The following is an 18,792-nucleotide window of genomic DNA, read 5'->3' on the forward strand; positions in this document are numbered from 1 at the left end:
AGTCTAAATTATTATGCATCTTAAAATTAGTAAATGGTTGCAGGACTGGGTGTATTCCCATAAATGTTTTTTCTCAGAAATAAATGAAATACCTTCAAGTATTTACAAATTTTGCTTTATATTTAAAAAACAGATCGTGATGAAGAAATGAATTTAAAAACAAAACAAAAATAGTTTATTGAAAAAGATCAACGCTTTCACACTTATTCGGAACTGACGCATTTGTAGTAATTGTATACCATTAGAGGGTTTTCCTACTGGGTATGTGCATGTATACGTATGTATATGCATGTGTGCAATTGTTAGTAGGCGTGCTTTCGCTGATGATCTTGTTCTTGAAATGAGTATAATGCGACGGCGCCAACCAACAACTATCATCACAATAATCGGATTACGAATTACGATTTTTACAGTTTCCTGAATCTCAAGTGGAGGTGAAAATCTACATAGTATAACAGACATACGAGTATAGTGATCACAAAATATAATTTAAACACAACTGATGGGGTTTTAATTTTTGTCTGATGTCTTGATAGCATATTAAGAGCTCGTAAAAAATGTTGAGCAGTCGTTTGCATGAGTTGTTGAAAAATCGTCACAGAGCTCTACTGATTTATGACAGACAAACTGGCGTCGATCTATTAGTGTCAACACCTAGTTTTGCTGTAAATATAAGTCCAATTATAGTCTTGGCAAACTTTTTCATGCGTTACTGGGGTAGGATTTCCCAATTCAGTGCTTCCTGGTAGGTTTTAACGGGCTTGGTAACATGAGGCCGAGCGTTGTCATGCTGTGTAATCACTTTTTCATGCCTCTCCGCGTATGGCGGCCGCTTCTCCAAAATACATAGCATAACCTTCGCAGCGTGAATATTCGATGACTTCCAATGACTTTCTTTTCTTTGGATTGCTGTAATGAATCCATTTTTCATCACCCGTCACGATGCGATGAGCAGTTATTCACAGGCGAAAAAACGACTTTTAACATTCCTTGGTTTTAACTCATAAGGAACCCAAGTTTCCTCTTTCTGAATCATTCCCAAAGCATGCAATCGCTTGGAAATGGATTGGCGGATAACTCCTAATACTGAAGCAAGCTCTTCTTGCGTTTGACAAGTATCCTCATTGAGTAATGTCTTCAATTCAGCGTCTTCGAAGATTTTTGACCTTCCTTTAAGCGGACGGTCGTCAACATTAAAATCACTGTCTTTGAAGCGACGGAACCAATTTCAGCACGTTGTTTCACTTAAAGCAGCATCTCCATAAACTTTTTGTAGCTGTCGATGCGCTTCAGCCGCCGCTTTTTTTCGAATGAAAGAGGGAAATCAACACTTCCGCAAACGACGATTATTCGGCACTAAATCAGACATTTTCACAAAATCAAAAGTATATAACACCAGAACAAAATCACTAATGTGTCGAAGCAGTTTGTTTGCCATATGTCTAAGCTTGGTTTATGACGTTTAGGTTATGTTACAATCGACAAGCACACACTGCTGGCGGCATCTATTGACAAACAGCGGGAACTTAGTTGCGCACCTATAATAAAACCAAAATAAAGCTGTGGAAATTATAAAACAAAGAAAAAAATAAATAATTTCTGCTTACATTTGAGCAAACCATTTCCGCCATTTCGCACCAAAACCTATCCACTCATTCTTCCTTTGATGCACTTTATTTAAAAAGTAAACCACTTTTAACCGAACACATGGAAAATGTGTTCCATCACACAATAATCGCACCAATCAATGGCATAAATCACATGAATAGACTGTAGTCAGTAGTCACTTCGTTCACTAAGTTAACTGTCGAGAATTAAAACTTCAAAAGCAACAGCAATTACTACTTCAGCAGCACCAGCAACAATAGCAACATAGAGAAAATGCAAAATCAGTAATTGCCACAAGTAGAAAGTGGAAGTTGGTACCATTACACCAGTTGACTGTCATCCGATAACAGCAACAATTGGCGTGGAAGAAATTACACGCTAACAAGAAATAGAGACACACGGGAAAGCAGAAAAACAAAATGAATGCTACAAGATTCGAAATGCCGGGCAACACGGTAATGGTGTTGAAGTCGCATTTAATTGAAGTGGATTTTTTTTACTGGAAATAGATTTTTAGGAGTGGTATGCACAAATATATCTATACGTCCACATTCATATACCCGTACATGTATGTGTAGGCATGCAGTGATCGCTGACAGTTGGCGATTAATGGAGTTGCGAGTAATTCGCAAGCAAACCAACTTTTCATTGCTATATCGAGAAGCCAAATGACCAATATTAGAAGGAAGAGATGCGCGATTGCCACAAGGTGATTACCATAATTGGCGCCAGCTTATGCTGGTTGGGCAATGCAGCCAATACCAAAATGTGGATATTTTAGGAACACAAAACTTCCTGGTAATAAGCGAGCTATTGCTTTGCTGATTTTTCTCATCTTGGCCAAATATAAATCGATGGTTTTTCCTGTTTTTTGTTGCATGGCTTGGCTTTTAGTACACATGTGACCTGTTGCTATCATTCCAGCTTTTCTTATTTTTACTACTGCTGCTATTAATGAAAAATACAATCGTGTTCGACGTTGCTTAGCGTTATGCATTTCTCTTTTTTTCATGCGATTTGATAAGCTTTCTCCCTGTTGCAAGTGACAACAGTTAAACCAACAACTGCAATAGTGGAAGCATTAACAGCAGCGTATTGGACTGTGGCGTTTACGGCCAGCCTCTTTTAATATCAAATGGCAGTCAATTGTGTTAGCGCACAACAACAACAACATAGTGAACGCTTAGACAGGTTGTGCATATTCACTGTGCTGGTGGTGGCCTTTCACTACACTATATTCCGTTGGAGTAGTGATAAGAAAGGGTTTGTATTTTTCTAGTACCTTCGTTGATAGAAATTTATAGAAATTCAAAGTTGAAAGTAGTTACAACCTTGTTCTTTGGTCGTCCGGGATTCTATTTAGGTAATATACATGAAATATCAAGAGGCAGGCAACTTTTTCTCTTTTAATGCCTGTCCCTCGGCAGTCAATGGCAAATACCAAAATAAGGGTATGGCCAACATTTTTTACATTTAAGTCACTTAGGTCGAGTAAAGAAATCGTGAAGTAATCCGCTTTAATCGAGAGTTGATAGAATATTTAATCTATTACGACCGCCGTAGCCGAATGGGTTATTGCGTGACTACCATTCGGAATTCACAGAGAGAACCTACGTTCGAATCTCGGTGAAACACCAAAGTTAAGAAAAAACATTTTTCTAATAGCGGTCGCCCCTCGGCAGGCAATGGCAAACCTCCGAGTGTATTTCTGCCATGAAAAAGCTCCTCATAAAAATATCTGTTATTCGGAGTCGGCTTGAAACTGTAGGTCCCTCCTTTGTGGAACAACATCAAGACGAACACCACAAATAGGAGGAGGAGCTCGGCCAAACACCCAAAAAGGGTGTACGCGCCAATTATGTATATATATACAGCTGTATTTGAGGACAATTTGAGGGTAGAACTAAAGATCACACATTTTTCACACAACACTAACTTATTATAGGTATATCTATAAACTCATTTAAAAAATTCCAACCTCCTCTAATGGAATGAAAAATTCGTTGAACCATGAAAGACTTTTCGGATGCCTTAAACTTCAATATGATTTAGACAATCTTCATCAATGGGGCGTGAGTTCACATAATTGTGATCTTGACCTCGCTTTATCTAGATCACACTTCGTAAAAATTCTTAATTTAATTGTTCAATGTGGAGGCCTGTTTTTGTATGTTTTTTGAAAGGCGCTTTGTACTGTAAACTAATATAAATACTATAATAAATAAATAAACTTTTACATAGTACAATAATCAATATAGCGCGTGTTTTTTTACGAACTTGAGAACTTAAAGTAATAATGCAAAACTGAAATATTGTTGGAATGAATTTTCGTTTATCATAACCTGGTAGATATTTTCCTGGCATCTATTTTTTCAATATGATATCCGGCATATATCCACGGCGGCTGCGTGTTACTTGGTCCATTCGGTCAGTCGAATTTTTGACTACTTTTCCAATAAATCTGGTCGTGTGGCGCCAATGGTGGCTTAAATATTGCAATAAATCGATTGTTAACACTTTATGTACAGGCAAATTGGATAGCAGATTGCACCTAAACCGAGCACAGTAACATCGTCTTCTGAATCGCTGTATAATATCGCTATCATCACTGAAATCACTGCTCACAGAACATCCAGGTAAAGAATAAAGAAATATTTCTTCGTTTTCGCTAGTTAAATCCATTTTAAAGGATTAAAATTCGAAAGTAAGTAAATGCACCGTAAAACACAACCAATATTGTTATAAAATGAGACACCTAGGACGAGTCTTTTCAAAAACTATTTTTCTAACGACAAGCAATTTATAAATGGCGCCCTGGGAGATTGCACCACTGTTTATACCCTACCGTTTGTTACGCCTTATATACCTATAGTTTGCTGTTTATGACAGGCCGAACCAAACATCGGTGTAGAGTTCCGAGATTCTTTCGCAAAATTTTAAGTACATGGATGTACCCCTATAACAATACTCACTCACAGTAAAATTATGGCTAATGCGGATGCACTTTTATGCATTTGACGCCTCTATAAAATAACACCAACTGAAAAGCTTATTAATAGACTTACCGTCAATAACCGTTATTGGAGAAAAGCTATTAATAGGCTTCCCGTACATAAAGTGTTAAGGCCCTTTATAGCTAGTCGCAGTCTTGTTGGAACGAAATGTCGTTGATTTTTAGCTAATTAATTTTTGGAAACAAAAAATAGCCAGCATGACTCAATAGCGCGTGCCGTTAACCTTAACGGCAGTTCCATCCTAATTTCGAAAGAAATAAGAACGCATCATCTTATTTTTCTCAAAGTGAAGGAAACAATCAAACTAGATGTAACAAATTTTACATTTTTTCAAGACCCATTACGAGATATTCCTGATACTATTTTTGTTTATTATATTTAATACTTTATTCATATTTTGCGATATTTGGATTAAGTTTGAGCTATTAAGTGAAAATAAATACTTTGAATACTTCTATTGATTTTTGCATAGTTTGTTTACATACAATTTCGGAAGAAGAGCAACATTATAAACATAAAAATAATGATGAGACGTGTCCCGTGAGACAGGGATGCATTTTTTTTTAAATGTAAATAATTTTCGGGGACATTAACCATCATCATTTTTAAGAGACATCAATGAATAATATTCTAAAATTAGTCACAATGTAATATTGCCTCAGGTTGGTTAATATTGGCATTTCAATTGTTGGTCACTCCTTTTTCTGTCCCGGATTTTTGTAATTATCTTGAAAACGAAATATTGCACAAAATCTTCAGCATCAATTATGGGACAATTTAAGCCTATTATTTTCAAAACCAAAAAAAATTTTTTTTTAATTAAGGTTTTCCAGTTTGGTCACATTCGAGCTGATGGAAATGCCCATACACAGTACAAAGTCTCTTTCACAAGACGCACCTAGAAGTGGTTTTAAAATAAAACATGTACAAATTTAGATTATTTCAGGTCTCACTAGTTTCATTGAAAATACGGTTCTTAACAATTAAATGCGCGCCATGAGCACGTCCGCCGTAGCCGAATGGGTTGGTGCGTGACTACTATTCGCAATTCACAGAGAGAACGTTGGTTCGAATCTCTATGAAACACCAAAATTAAGAAAAACATTTTTCTAATAGCGGTCGCCTCTCGGCAGGCAATGGCAAACCTCCGAGTGTATTTCTGTCATGAAAAAGCTCCTCATAAAAATATCTGCCGTTCGGAGTCGGCTTAAAACTGTAGGTCCCTCCATTTGTGGAACAACATCAAGACGCGCACCACAAATAGGAGGAGGAGCTCGGCCAAACACCCAAAAAGGGTGTCCATGTAAAGGTTAAATCTGTCAAACAGTCAATTCATGAATGTCTAATTGTTGAGCACGTCAAGATATCGATGTTGAAGGTTATTCAGCAAAACTTTGCCCAACAGCAGCAATATTCTCAACAGAACGTCCGGTTTTTGGTCTGCCAGTCGTTCATCTATTCTCTACAGAACCAGTTTCTTAGAATTTTTCACCAACCTTTGAATTGTCGACTCATTCATTCGGACGATTACTTCCACCAAAAAAATCATGAATTTTACGATGAATTGTTCTTAAAGATCAACAATTTTCATCATAAGTTTCAATAATTCGAACGCGTCATTCTCTCGTGTAAATTTGTATGTCTGTCTACTTGAATAATATCAAAGATGATATAAAAATGGTACCGTCTAGGAATCATTCACTACTAACATCGCGGCGTCACTTTCGAAAGATCCTTTATTAGTAGATATACATATACTCACACACTTACCGGTATATGCTGCTCTCTACATGTACATGAAAAGAGATCCAACTGTAAAGTGTGTAAATTATTGAACGGTGGTGCGCAGAAATGTCAGCGATCAACCGTAAATACATACATACATACATACACATATTTATGTCTATATTCATTTGTATGCATTTAAATCGCCTCCTGCTGCATCGACATTCTCTACGTCATTCCAATTACAGTGCACTCGCGGTAACTCGAATAGCCGCTAAGTCGAACGACGTGCTAACTCGAACACATTTTTTCCCCTATTGACTTCTTTGTAACTCGAACAATAAAAAAGCGCTATAACTCGAACAAAAAAACAAATTTATTTGTACACACATTCTTTTCAAACATGTACATTTTGTACATAGATACATATGTAATAGTATATGTATATAAATTATATGTATACTAGTGTATTGTCCATATGAATATTTCGGCGTTAATATCCCGTTAGTTTTCTGGGAACAACATCTTGCATTGACCAAATTGCTTTAAATTTGTCATTTGTAGTATATCAGTGCACGTGAGTAATGGATCGTAAAAGGTCGAAGTGTTTAACATTAAAAGAGAGGGCTGAAGTCCTTAACAAAATTAAACGTGGACGTAGTGTTACTTCTCTAGCGAAGGAATATGGGGTAGCCAAGTCCACCATAAGTCTTATAAAAAAGAAAGATAAGGCAATTTATGGCTTGCACTAACGCTACCGGCAACCATAAGCTTAAACTTCTCGTTATTGACAAAGCAAGAAATCCTCGTGTTTTCAAAAATTTTAACTGTCCGGTGGAGTACAAAAATTCCAAATCAGCCTGGATGACTTCGGCGATTTTCAAAGACTGGTTTCATAATTCGTTCGTGCCGCAGGTAAAATCCAGATTCATTAAAACAATTTTTTTAACCAAGTTAAATGACTTTAATATTTAGGTAAGAAAAAATTTGAAAGATGGGGACTACCTGAGAAGGCTCTTCTTCTAATTGATAATTCCCCATCACATCCCAACGAAATCGAATTAAAGTCCGAGGATGGTTTAATTTTAACTATGTTTATGCCGCCGAATGTGACACCATTGATCCAGCCAATGGACCAAAATGTAATTCGTATAACGAAACTATACTACAGAAATTTTCTACTGGCTTCCATTTTCAACAATCGATCGAAAAATCGATATCGATGACTGTTTTTTTAACATAGCACACTCAATTGATAAGTCGAACAAATTCGATAAATCGAACAGCGCCTGTTTTAATTAGTTCGAGTTATCGCGAGTGCACTGTATATCGAATTAATAACCGGCCATTGAGAGTCATTGCTGCCGGTAAATGTGGCATTGCAAATCCATACGCGAACATGCAACACATTGTCATTTCAAAGACCGCTGCACGAACATGTGGCAACAAGTTGCTGCAGCTATTGTCATTACGGTTGTGCATCACGCATCGACTGCATGCACATACATACGTACATACTTACATATGTACATACACGTTTGCGACTTTGTAACCTGTCGTTGATGAGCAACAGCAGCAAATCATCGAGCCGGTAGGCTGTTATTATGGTACTATCGTTGTTGTCGGCTTTTACTGTTGTTATCGCTTTTGTCCTCATTCAGCGGCGTCTGAGCGATTTGTCGATCAGCTGAGTTGTGGCTTACATTCTCATGTGAATTACTTACGTTCGCACATTGCGCCGAAATGTCTGCTCGCGGTTGCCTAATATACCAGCTTTGCTCGTATTATCTACAAAAATTGTCAGCAATAAATTATGTGCGCCTTTTTGGTATATGTGTTTTTTTTTAATGTTCCCCTTTTACTTCTTTAAATTTAATGGCTTTTTCCTGTTGTATGTATACATTACATTTCAGTTAACATTGATCTCGCATGCGCAAACGACCGGAAAACGAAATTGAATCTGTGTCAGAAGAAGCACGTGCGTGAGTGCGTGAAAGAGCTCAGTTATGTTCACATGCATGTATTTACTAATACGTATAGGCATTTTGATGTTTATGTGGGTATGTATAGATGTGTGTAACAATGACTGTATTTGCTTTGCGTTATTCCTGTAGGAAAGGCGACAGCCTCTACCCTCTTGACTTATGTTGTTGCGCTCTTTCTCTTTTCTAAATGAATAATAATAACCGCTTAAGTGTCCCGTGCAAGTGAAATTTAAGTTTTGTGTGTTATATTTGATTCGAAACTTACTTTTAAAATAAATAATTGGCGCGTACACTTCTGTTAGGTGTTTGGCCGAGCTCCTCCTCCGATTTGTGGTGTGCGTCTTGATGTTGTTCCACAAATGGAGGGACCTACAGTTTCAAGCCGACTCCGAACGGCAGATATATATTTTTATGAGGAGCTTTTTCATGGCAGAATTACACTCGGAGGTTTGCCATTGCCTGCCGAGGGGCGACCGCTATTAGAAAAATGTTTTTATTAATTTTCCTTTCACCGAGACTCGAACCAACGACCTCTCTGTGAATTCCGAATGGTAATCACGCACCATCCCATTCGGCTTACTTTTGCTAGTCAAATAAATGACATTATTCCCAATCCTGCGCCATCCATGCTTGGTTTCGTTAAGCGTCATTGCGTCATACTGTTTTAAGTTGACTTCGAGGGGTGACCGCTATTAGAAAAAAAAACTTTCCTGTTATTAGCACTCCCGAATGGTAGTCACGCACAACTTATTCGGCTACGGTGGAACCAAACCTTTCGTTAAATATAAAAATAAATATTTCCGTACAGTTCAGCGCTCAAATATCCTATTTAAAGGGACTTTCTGGACTTTTCTTAAAAATAGTCAAAATTGACACTTAAAATTTTTACTATGGTATTTAGTTAGAAAAGTCCAGAAAGTCCCTTTAAATAGGATATTTGAGGGCTGAACGGTTGTACGAAAATATTTATCAGAAAATTTATATTAGGGTTACCTATGACATAAAGGCCAATATAAGCGTTTACTCGTAATACACAGAATCACTTGTGGTGAGACATTTCTTCGACATCCAAACGTAATCGGCATTCTGTTTCAAGAGACACACCCAGCTGCAGCAGTTGCGAGCGTAGTCGAATATAATCGCCAAAGTATCAGTCTAGCAACCTACAGATGGTGGCGTTAATCGGGATTACCGGCGCAGTTAATTCTGATCAACATCCGCAATATCAGAACGATTAATGGAATTTCGAACATGCGAATTGCATGCGAATGAAATTCGAACTTCTCCGCAATGCGCGGTGCACAGCAGAAATGTGCCTCCAAGTTGAAGGACTTCCGCTTGATATACCTATTTTGCCTTTCTCTTCTCTGCAACAATTTGGAAGTTAATTAACGGGTAATATGAAAAGAGTTAGCTAAAAACTGCGCTTGTATTTCTTCATCAAGCTCTTTATTTTTATATTGATCTGAAATTGGAGCCCAAACAATCGAAAATGTGCTTAAAAATTGGGTTGATCGAATGGCCTACTGCAAAGCCAATCGTGGCAGTCATTTGAACGATATTATTTTTCATTCATAAATGACAATGTTCAATCTTCAAAATAAAAAAAGTTTGAAAAAATATTGATTAGTTTTTTTTTATAGCGGATTCAAAAAGCAAATTTTACATGGCCTACCCTATATTTGCCGAAATATCGTTAATTGTGAAGTACAATATCATCCCGCTTGCTAAAATTTTTCCTACTGGGCTATGGAGTATGCAATGTGCAACAAAGTAGCTTCTGCATGTACGACTGCACATTCAATCTCATACATATGCACATTTACGTATTTATTGCACGACTACAATACTGAATATCGCTACGGCTATGTTACAAATGTGGCAATGAGAATTGTTGCAACATACTTGCACGCATTTCCCGCAATCACAATCATAATCGCGAACGCAATAAAAACACTAATGGCAATAGCAATCAGTGTTGGACTTACTGTGAATTTATCATTAAGGCAGAAAATATGCATGTATGTAAGTGCATATGTGTAAGTATGTATGAATTGCTCCTGCATAGCTAAAATTATGTGAGTAAATATAATGCAGCACCAGCACGCTTCCGGTACGAGCTCTTGCGGTGTCCTAATGTGTTAATATTATCATTGAAATTGTTGGTAGAAAGAAATTGCATGGCAATAAAAGGAAAATGGAGAGTATAGCAGCTGGCGATGTCGGTCAAATACCTGTTGCGAAAGAGTGACTTCAATGATGTTTGCTAGAAACAAGAACGTGGATGCGACTCCTACTAAATATAAGTAAATGTATAGGGTGGGTCATGTAAAATTTGCTTTTTGAATCGGCTATAAAAAACTAATCAATATTTTTCAAACTTTTTTTTTATTTTAAAGATTGAACATTGTCATTTATGAATAAAAAATAATATTGTTCAAATGACTATCACGACTGGCTTTACAGTAGTACAGTAGGCCATTCGATCAACCCAATTTTTAAGCACATTTTCGATTGTTTGGGCTCCAATTTCATGAATGGCAACTTCGATTTCGTGTTTTAAAGCATCAATCATCTCTAGATGATTCGCATAGCATTTGTCCTTAACGGCTCCACACAAAAAATAGTCCAATGGGCTTAAACCACAGCTCCGAGGCGGCCAATTGATATCGGAATTCAAAAACGGTAGCCAAAAGTTCGAGTGTAACTTTGGCAGTGTGACAAGTTGCACCGTGCTGTTGAAACCAAATGTCGCCCATGTCATCCTCTTTAATTTTTGGAAACAAAAACTCGTTGAGCATGTCACGGTAACGTTCGCCACTTACTGTAACCGCGGAAGAAGAAAACGACTCACCACTTTAGAAATAGGTTTTCACTATTTCTTAATTTTGTTCAAGCGTATAGCGTCCCATTTCGTAAACGTCAAACGTTTAAGTAAATTATGAACATATTTGTCATTTGTGTTACCATTCTCAAAAAAATAGGTGGTTCAAAAAGCAAACGCTATATGGCCCAGCCTGTAACTGTATGTATGATATAGGTATGTACTCTTATATGGTACTAGCTTTAACCCGCGGCCCCGCTCGCGTAGGAGTAGTTTTGAGCGATTTAGGATATGTATATAAAAGAATTACAAGCAATAATTTCATAGAAAATAATTTTTTATTAATAACCATAATGTTACAATACCCGGCATCCGTTGCTAAGCCTCGTTGAATAAAATCAAAACAACCAATCAGAAAAATATCAAGCAAAATTATTTTTATTAATTTTCTATATCAAACCGTTTTTGAACTTTGCATTTGGGTCATAGTTGAACAGCTTATGCGGATTATGAAGTCTAGAGTGTACTATAAATAGTGAGAAATAGGAAAAACTAAGATTTTTTAGATTAAATTTAAGCAAATATTTGATTAATATTGGCAATTGAGAGTGGTGGCGCGGCCTGGGGGCTGTGGGAAGAGAGTTCCATCATAAAAACATGCCTATAACCTTCATTGGGTGAAAATACGAATGTATACAAATTTTTACGTCATTTGGTGTTGTCGTTTCGTAGTAATGCGCGGACAACGTACAGACATTCACCTTTAGAGTATAGATAATGAGGTTTGGTTGCACGGAGTGGCTTCTGGTGGGTCCGTTTAGTATTTCACGCCTATTAATATTGCACAATTATTACCCCATTCGTACCCTCGTCAGCCAAAAGATCGTTACCCTTGTATTGTTTATGCCCATTTTAGAGCAAGACGATCACTCTTTACCATTTCGTTGACATTTTTATTTTGTACATATTAAGCGCTTGTGTGTACTCTTCTTTTGCTTACAACGTAACTTATGCAATCTCGCCCCTTTTTAAAATGCACCCGTGGTTTGTGAATGCCCATTCTCAAATCAGATTGATTTGTAGGCCACAATGCATTCCTTTTACGAGTACGACCCAAGGCAAAGGCATATATACCAACCTTTTCATTTGATATTTATTTTATTTATAATTTGGCGGTATCAAGAGCACAAGTGAATTGGCTCACTAACTTTTGTCTGTAAGAGCATTTGCGTGAAGTTTGTGTGAACAAGTATGCATATACTTGGGCACTATTTCACCATCGCTACCATTTTTTACCATCTCGTGGATTGCGAAAATCGTGCACTCATTGAGATGGTGTGCGCCGTTGTGTTTTCGTGCTGTTTGCTTTGATGCAGAACCACTACAAACATTTCTGTTTTTCAAATATATATTTTCATGTTGTATTTGTATTTTCCAAATGTCCCTAAAAGAAGCTTATAGTGGCACACATGCACAAGTATCTTCATACATGTCACTTGCAGCAGTTCATAAATCTAAATATAATAAAGTCTTAAGGCCAAACAACATAGTTTTACATAGCGACGTCCTAAAAAGTGCTAATTAAAAAATAATTATTCTTCTCTTCAAACAATTTGGAAGTGCTACTAGACGAACGAGGCTATTTTACTCATTTTGAACAGCTCTTTCGTGGATGATCAAAACGTTCCCGGAACAACCGCCACGTTACACTTAAAGTCAGCTTATTTGGGTTCTGGCTTTTCTATTTGGATATTTTATCGCTCTTGCTCTACATTTGTAAAAGTTACGCCGTCTTGAGTAAATTTACCTCTGCACGGGTTTTCGATTTTTTACAGTTTTAAAACTGGATTTGAATTTGCAACAACGAGTTTTAAATTTTGCGTTAAAAATGGATGCATTGCTTAGAAAAGCTTAGAAGCGTGGGGAAACTGTTTCGTTATTGATACTCTACAGAAAACAGTCGTTTACGAGAGGCATGAATGCTTCAGAAAAAATCGTGAGTCCATCGAAGGTGACGAGTATAGTTGCAGGCCGTCGGCATCGAAAACTAATCAAAATATTAATAAAGTGAATGAAAAGTTGATCAAGAACAGCAAATTAACCACCAGAGAGCTGCCATAGCACTTAAGCGTTGCTTATGGATCCGCTCAGACCACGTTGACGTCGCCAAAGACATGATTCCCACCCAACATTCATCAAACGCATCATTACTAATGTAATCCAAACATCAGGCGAGTGAGTGGAGAGCTCAGAAAGAACTACAACCAAGAATACCACATAGTATAGTACATCATGAATTCTTTCCCGAAGGTCAAACAGTAAGGACTATGATTTTATTTGGACGTTATGAAACGTTTACATTAAGGAATTCGCCAAAAGAAAATACTTGTGGGAAAACAACTCGTGGATTTTGACCATTGCAACGCACCATCGCACAATGCAATCATTATACGTGAATTTTTTACCAAGTACGAAACGAATACCATCCAACAGCCATCGAATTCACCTGGTATGGCTCCCTGCGATTTTTCTATTTGATCGAGTCAAAAAACCATAACGGAGATGGCTTTACCGAAAATAGAGTTGCATAAATGTTTCAAGAGCTGGTATTAGTGCGTTGTAGTTGTTGGGAATGCTTGGAAGGCGATAATATCACTTTTGAGGAATAAGCTTGTATTTTGAATTTTCTGAATAAATTCCAGAAACTTTTTGATCAAGCTGGTATTTTAAATTTGCCACGTTGTGTCTATAAGAAAGGGAACTGATCGCTAACTAGCGCTGAAACCGATTTTAAATTCGATTATTTATTCGACTATTTTAGTAAACTCTCTAAGGCACGGCTGTATAGTAAAGCGCAAAAAGCGTTATTTTGGGGCTTCCGTATTCGGCTTTGGTGATTTGACACTCTGTGAACTTAATCAAAGTTTCCTCTAAGGGCTATGCCTAATATTGGCAGACCCCAAAACTACTAATTGAAGTAGCTTTCAGAATTTATTCGTTGACAGTAGAAAAACCTTTTTTCCGAAATGCTTCAACAACATCAAACGTCAGGTTCCTTTCATATTAATATTTCTCTACAAGTCACATTCACACGAATGTATGTATGTGCAGTACCTATTTCCATAAAGTAATTGCTAATATAGAATAGCTCCCTAGTACGGAACGGCTCAAAAATGACGACAATTGATCGTGCCAATCGAAGCTTCAGACGTGCAGCAGTCGGTCGTTCAGACACGCAGCTAACTGCGGGGACGTGCCAATCATGCACGTCTGCATCTCAGCCGACGTTTAGTTGGCGACGCATCGTTGATTTTGCAGGGTTCGTTGACGTGAAAAGTGGCTGTATTGCCGGGAGGCGACTACAACCACAGTAACAAAAACTGCAAAAACAGCAACTAAAACCAAAGTGTGGCGAGTGCTCTACCATTTGCCATTCGATATACTCGCACGCCATCCGCTGCCATTCACTGTCAGCAAAACAGTTGCCCTAGTCACCGGCTTTGCTTTGATTCGTTTTTGCCGTTGCTGTTGCTGATGCTGGCTTTTTTTTTTGTTCGTTGTCTCAGCTAGTGTTGCTGCCCGCTGTTGTCGTCGTCTCGCCGCATTTGAACTTACTACATTGTACCAATAACATTAACCACAACAATAATAATAATATTAATAACATCAGGTCTAAAACTAAAAACAACATTTGTAGTAAAGCGGTAAGAAATTTATTGAGCGATGCGCTTGAATTGCCGGTGAAAACAGGTTGTTTGGGTTGACTGGTTGTTGGATCTGTTAGTTTAATGTACGAGTGTGGATGTATGTAGTATGTGGTTACGAGGAGCACAAAGTGGGTCACCACAATCGAGTAAATGTGCGCACTGACTTGCCACATATGGCTGCATTGTTGCTCTGGTGTGCTACAATGCTGCATTCCAAGATGCCACATTGCTGCACTCGGGGAGCATCTATAAGTAGTCGAGCTTGCATTTGTACATATTCGTGCATTCATACGTACAAGTTAACAGTGAATTAACGAACATATGCGGATACAGTGGTTCAAAATTATAATGGAACAGTTTGGAACTATAAATTTATAACATAATATTAAAATAATCAAAATATATTTAACTAAAAGAATTTAGCATTTACAAAGTAATATTTAGGTATGCATAAGTAGTGACACAGAAACTGTAAAATTTTTTAATATTTAAAAAACATGAAACTTGACTTACTAATAATATGTGCTTAAAGCCCAAAAGTAATAATGGAGTACCCTATATATATATGGCTTATTCTCCGCTTAAACTGCTACCAACTTAATTTGTAGTTTGAATTCGCTCGAAAATTGATTTCTGTTAGTTAAGTTATTATCCTTGAAAAATGGAAGTTCGGTATTTATGAAAAAATTACATCACCTGATGACGCTGATATTCAAAGATGAAATGCTGCCTAGTGAATGGGTCACGGTACTTTAATACGAATCCGGCGACTAATAAGGCGACCAAACAAAGTATAAAAACCACCGCGAAATATTGCTTCTCAACACAACATATAAATTACCAGCAAACTTCGTCAACAAAAGACATATTATTGCAGTTATGCCGAAAAAGCGACGACAGATCAGATATTCTGCCTAAGATAGTCTATGGAAAAGTACAACCAACACAATATCAACCGCATTCATTGATTCTAAGCAAGCATTAACAGAATGAATAAACCTGTAATAATTGAACAATGCGAAATCCCCAAAAAATTTACACGCCTGGTAATGATGACTCCGCTGGCGCAATACCGAATCGAGAGGTTTGGTACAAGACAAATTATCTGAGGCTTTTGAAATACAGACCGGACTTATGCAAGGCGTCACGTTTTCCTCAACCATTTTTAATACTTGACTTTGCTTCGCAATAGACGAAGTAACCGATGAAAACCAAACTGGGAATATACTTAACAGAACAACACAAATATACGGATAATATGGCGATAATCAGCAAAACGTTAATGCATTATGAAATACTTTTTGTTATACTTATTAAACTTTTTAAATCGATGTAGCAAAATTTCGCTGTATAAATATATAGTCATCGGTGTCTTCAACAATAAGTGAAAAAGACAAAAACTAACTCCAAGTATTCGGGAGAAAAATGTTGAGGCTAATCTTGAGGGTTAATTCCACTAAAAATATGCACTTATTTAAGAATTTTTTTTGGAAAGATGATTCATGTAAATTTATTTATCCAATTAGTATACTGTAAACTCATATTTCATATTTTCAAAAAGTTTTACAAGAAAATATACAAAGTTGCGCCGTTGACAGCAGATCTACGCAGACGTCTCGAAAAAAGGCAATTTGCCGTGGACAGTTTTTCTCAGCATTGGATCATCTGAAATAAAAAAATCAAAGATTTTTCATTAGGTAATTAATTGTCCGAGGTAACCCTGTTGAGTTTTTATTAAAAAACAATTTTTTTTTCAATTTTTTTTAACATTTGAAGTAGAAGTTCGATTTTTAGACGATAAATCGCATAATATTGTTTATTGTAAAATAAATAAAAATTGAAAAAACAAAAAAACCTCCCAGGGTTACCTCGGTAATTATGTAGAGAAAGTGTGTACAAAATTTCAGGAAGATCGGTCGAGTAGATTCAGAGAAAAAGTGTCCACCGACTTGAAAAACGTCGTTTTCCAGAAAATCGATTTAAAGTTCGACCATAGCAGGTAGCCGAGTCGGAGCGGCCAACGGTTATAATGCTCTAACTTTGTGAGTTTTGCACCGATTGACTTAAAATTTGGACACAACATTCTTGAGATTATGTACATTCATTTTCTCAAATAAACCAAAATCGATTTTTTTTACCCTAAAAAGGTGGTGGCACTAGACCAACAAAACTGTTGTGCACGATTGATTGTCAAAGCAAAGTATTGAGAAACTAGAAAACAAATAATGAATTCGCCTCGTTTCATTCTGAGCTGACAGCCACATGGACACGGCGAAAAAATAACAACTCAACTGATTTACCAACAACACCTTCAATAGATTCGCCTTGTAAATTTTGTTTCGCTACAACTTTGAGTCTGAAGTTTTATATTTTATTGTAAAAATATGTTTTTTTATTAAATGTATTAATGATAATTAATGTATAACAAATGCAGTTTTTAAAATAAATATCAGGTTTAATCAAATTTGAGCTATGATAAACTACAAGTACCTATATCATTTGATACTAGTCCATTTAAACTCTGAGTCACTGTAGGCAAATGTACTTGTATAGCAGGCATTTTTATGCAGGTGCAACACAAGCTTTTCTTTGTTGTAACTATAAATAACAAATTAAGTAATGGGGCTATGAGTCGTGGAAAGTAAAGGGCTGGTTGTTCAAAGAAGATTCGGGTTAGTTGTGATCTCCAGAAAAATTTGTTTTTTTTCTTTTGCGGAAGAGAAGGCTTAAAATGCCATCTGCATCATCAAAGGTGCCGTCGCAGCAATGTTATGTGCGGATACTAAAAAACTCTCCTTCATTTGGAATCGTCGCCCACCCTGGAACCGTTTTCGCATTACTTCAGAGTAGCGTTCCATCTTCCTCATTACAGGGTCTATGCTTGTGTGTCTGCACTTTTTCATCCGGAGAACTTTTCTGCGAAATCACTGATAATTTCCCACGTTTTCTCTCTGCTTAGCATCTTGTCGATTACATTTTCAGTGGTTATATAATCTACTACATTTTCCAATGCTCGACGTTCTTGTTCCCAGCGTGTGCATTGGAAAGAGGTGTATTCATCTTCGGCTGTATCACCGTGTATGCATGTGGGGTGTTCGCATTTCCCTATTTTGAACAGGCATTTCTGGAACTACCTTACCCTTATTTCGCGCGCTGTAAGTTTGCTTCTGTCATCCTCAAGTTCTTCTTTCATCCTCTCGTTCACAACTTTTTCCTCTCATAGGCTAGTAGATCTATCGAACTGCTTATCACTTGAACTGCTGGCCCTGATACTGTGGGGTAGGCAGACACAACTCTCAAAGCTGCCATTGTTCTTTGAACCGATGGTAGGAGATTACACCGATGATTAGCCAGACAGAATGGCTGGCATACAGATTGAAAACTGTACATGTATTCAGTACTTTTCTTGAATCAAATCAACACATTTTTTAACTCAGACTATTTTCAAACTTTTTTTCTATAGCTGGCTCGATATGTGAAGTTTGGTTCGTTGTTTCAATAACATGAAACTTCCCCACCTTCATATAATACCACATCATAAAGTTTTATAGGGTTTCGAGAGTTGGATAAGATGCAATAAAACGCAAAATTCGACCTCTAAATATTATTGGAGATAGCTGGTTGATTTCGAAATTTGATTTTAACAATTCGTTGAAGCAGTTGGGTTCGAGTGGATTATTCGAAGTTTACTGAGCAGCTGTTCCAAAAGCTATTTTATACTTTAATTTTACTCACTTTTCAAGAAACCTTATCCTAAGCAAGAAATCAGTCTTCTTGCTGTCCAGCGTTTGAAAAAAAATAAGTCTGGGGCTTATTCGCAGGAATCATTAGTTTAATTTTACTTGATCGGAAGTACCCGCGTATTTATATATAAAATCAAATTTAAAACAAATGGCAAACAATCTTTGTTACATACTTTCTTTTTTTTA

The 18,792-nt window shown here is 37.0% G+C and overlaps 1 protein-coding gene across 1 annotated transcript in view; it reads left to right on the top strand.

The window, feature by feature from the left end:
- The window catches only part of LOC128861137 (uncharacterized), a 44,062-nt gene that overhangs the window by 18,648 nt on the left and 6,622 nt on the right, over positions 1 to 18,792 (top strand). The window lies entirely within an intron of this gene.

This window comes from Anastrepha ludens, chromosome 4 (genome assembly GCF_028408465.1).
Source record: "Anastrepha ludens isolate Willacy chromosome 4, idAnaLude1.1, whole genome shotgun sequence".
Lineage (NCBI taxonomy): Eukaryota > Metazoa > Arthropoda > Insecta > Diptera > Tephritidae > Anastrepha > Anastrepha ludens.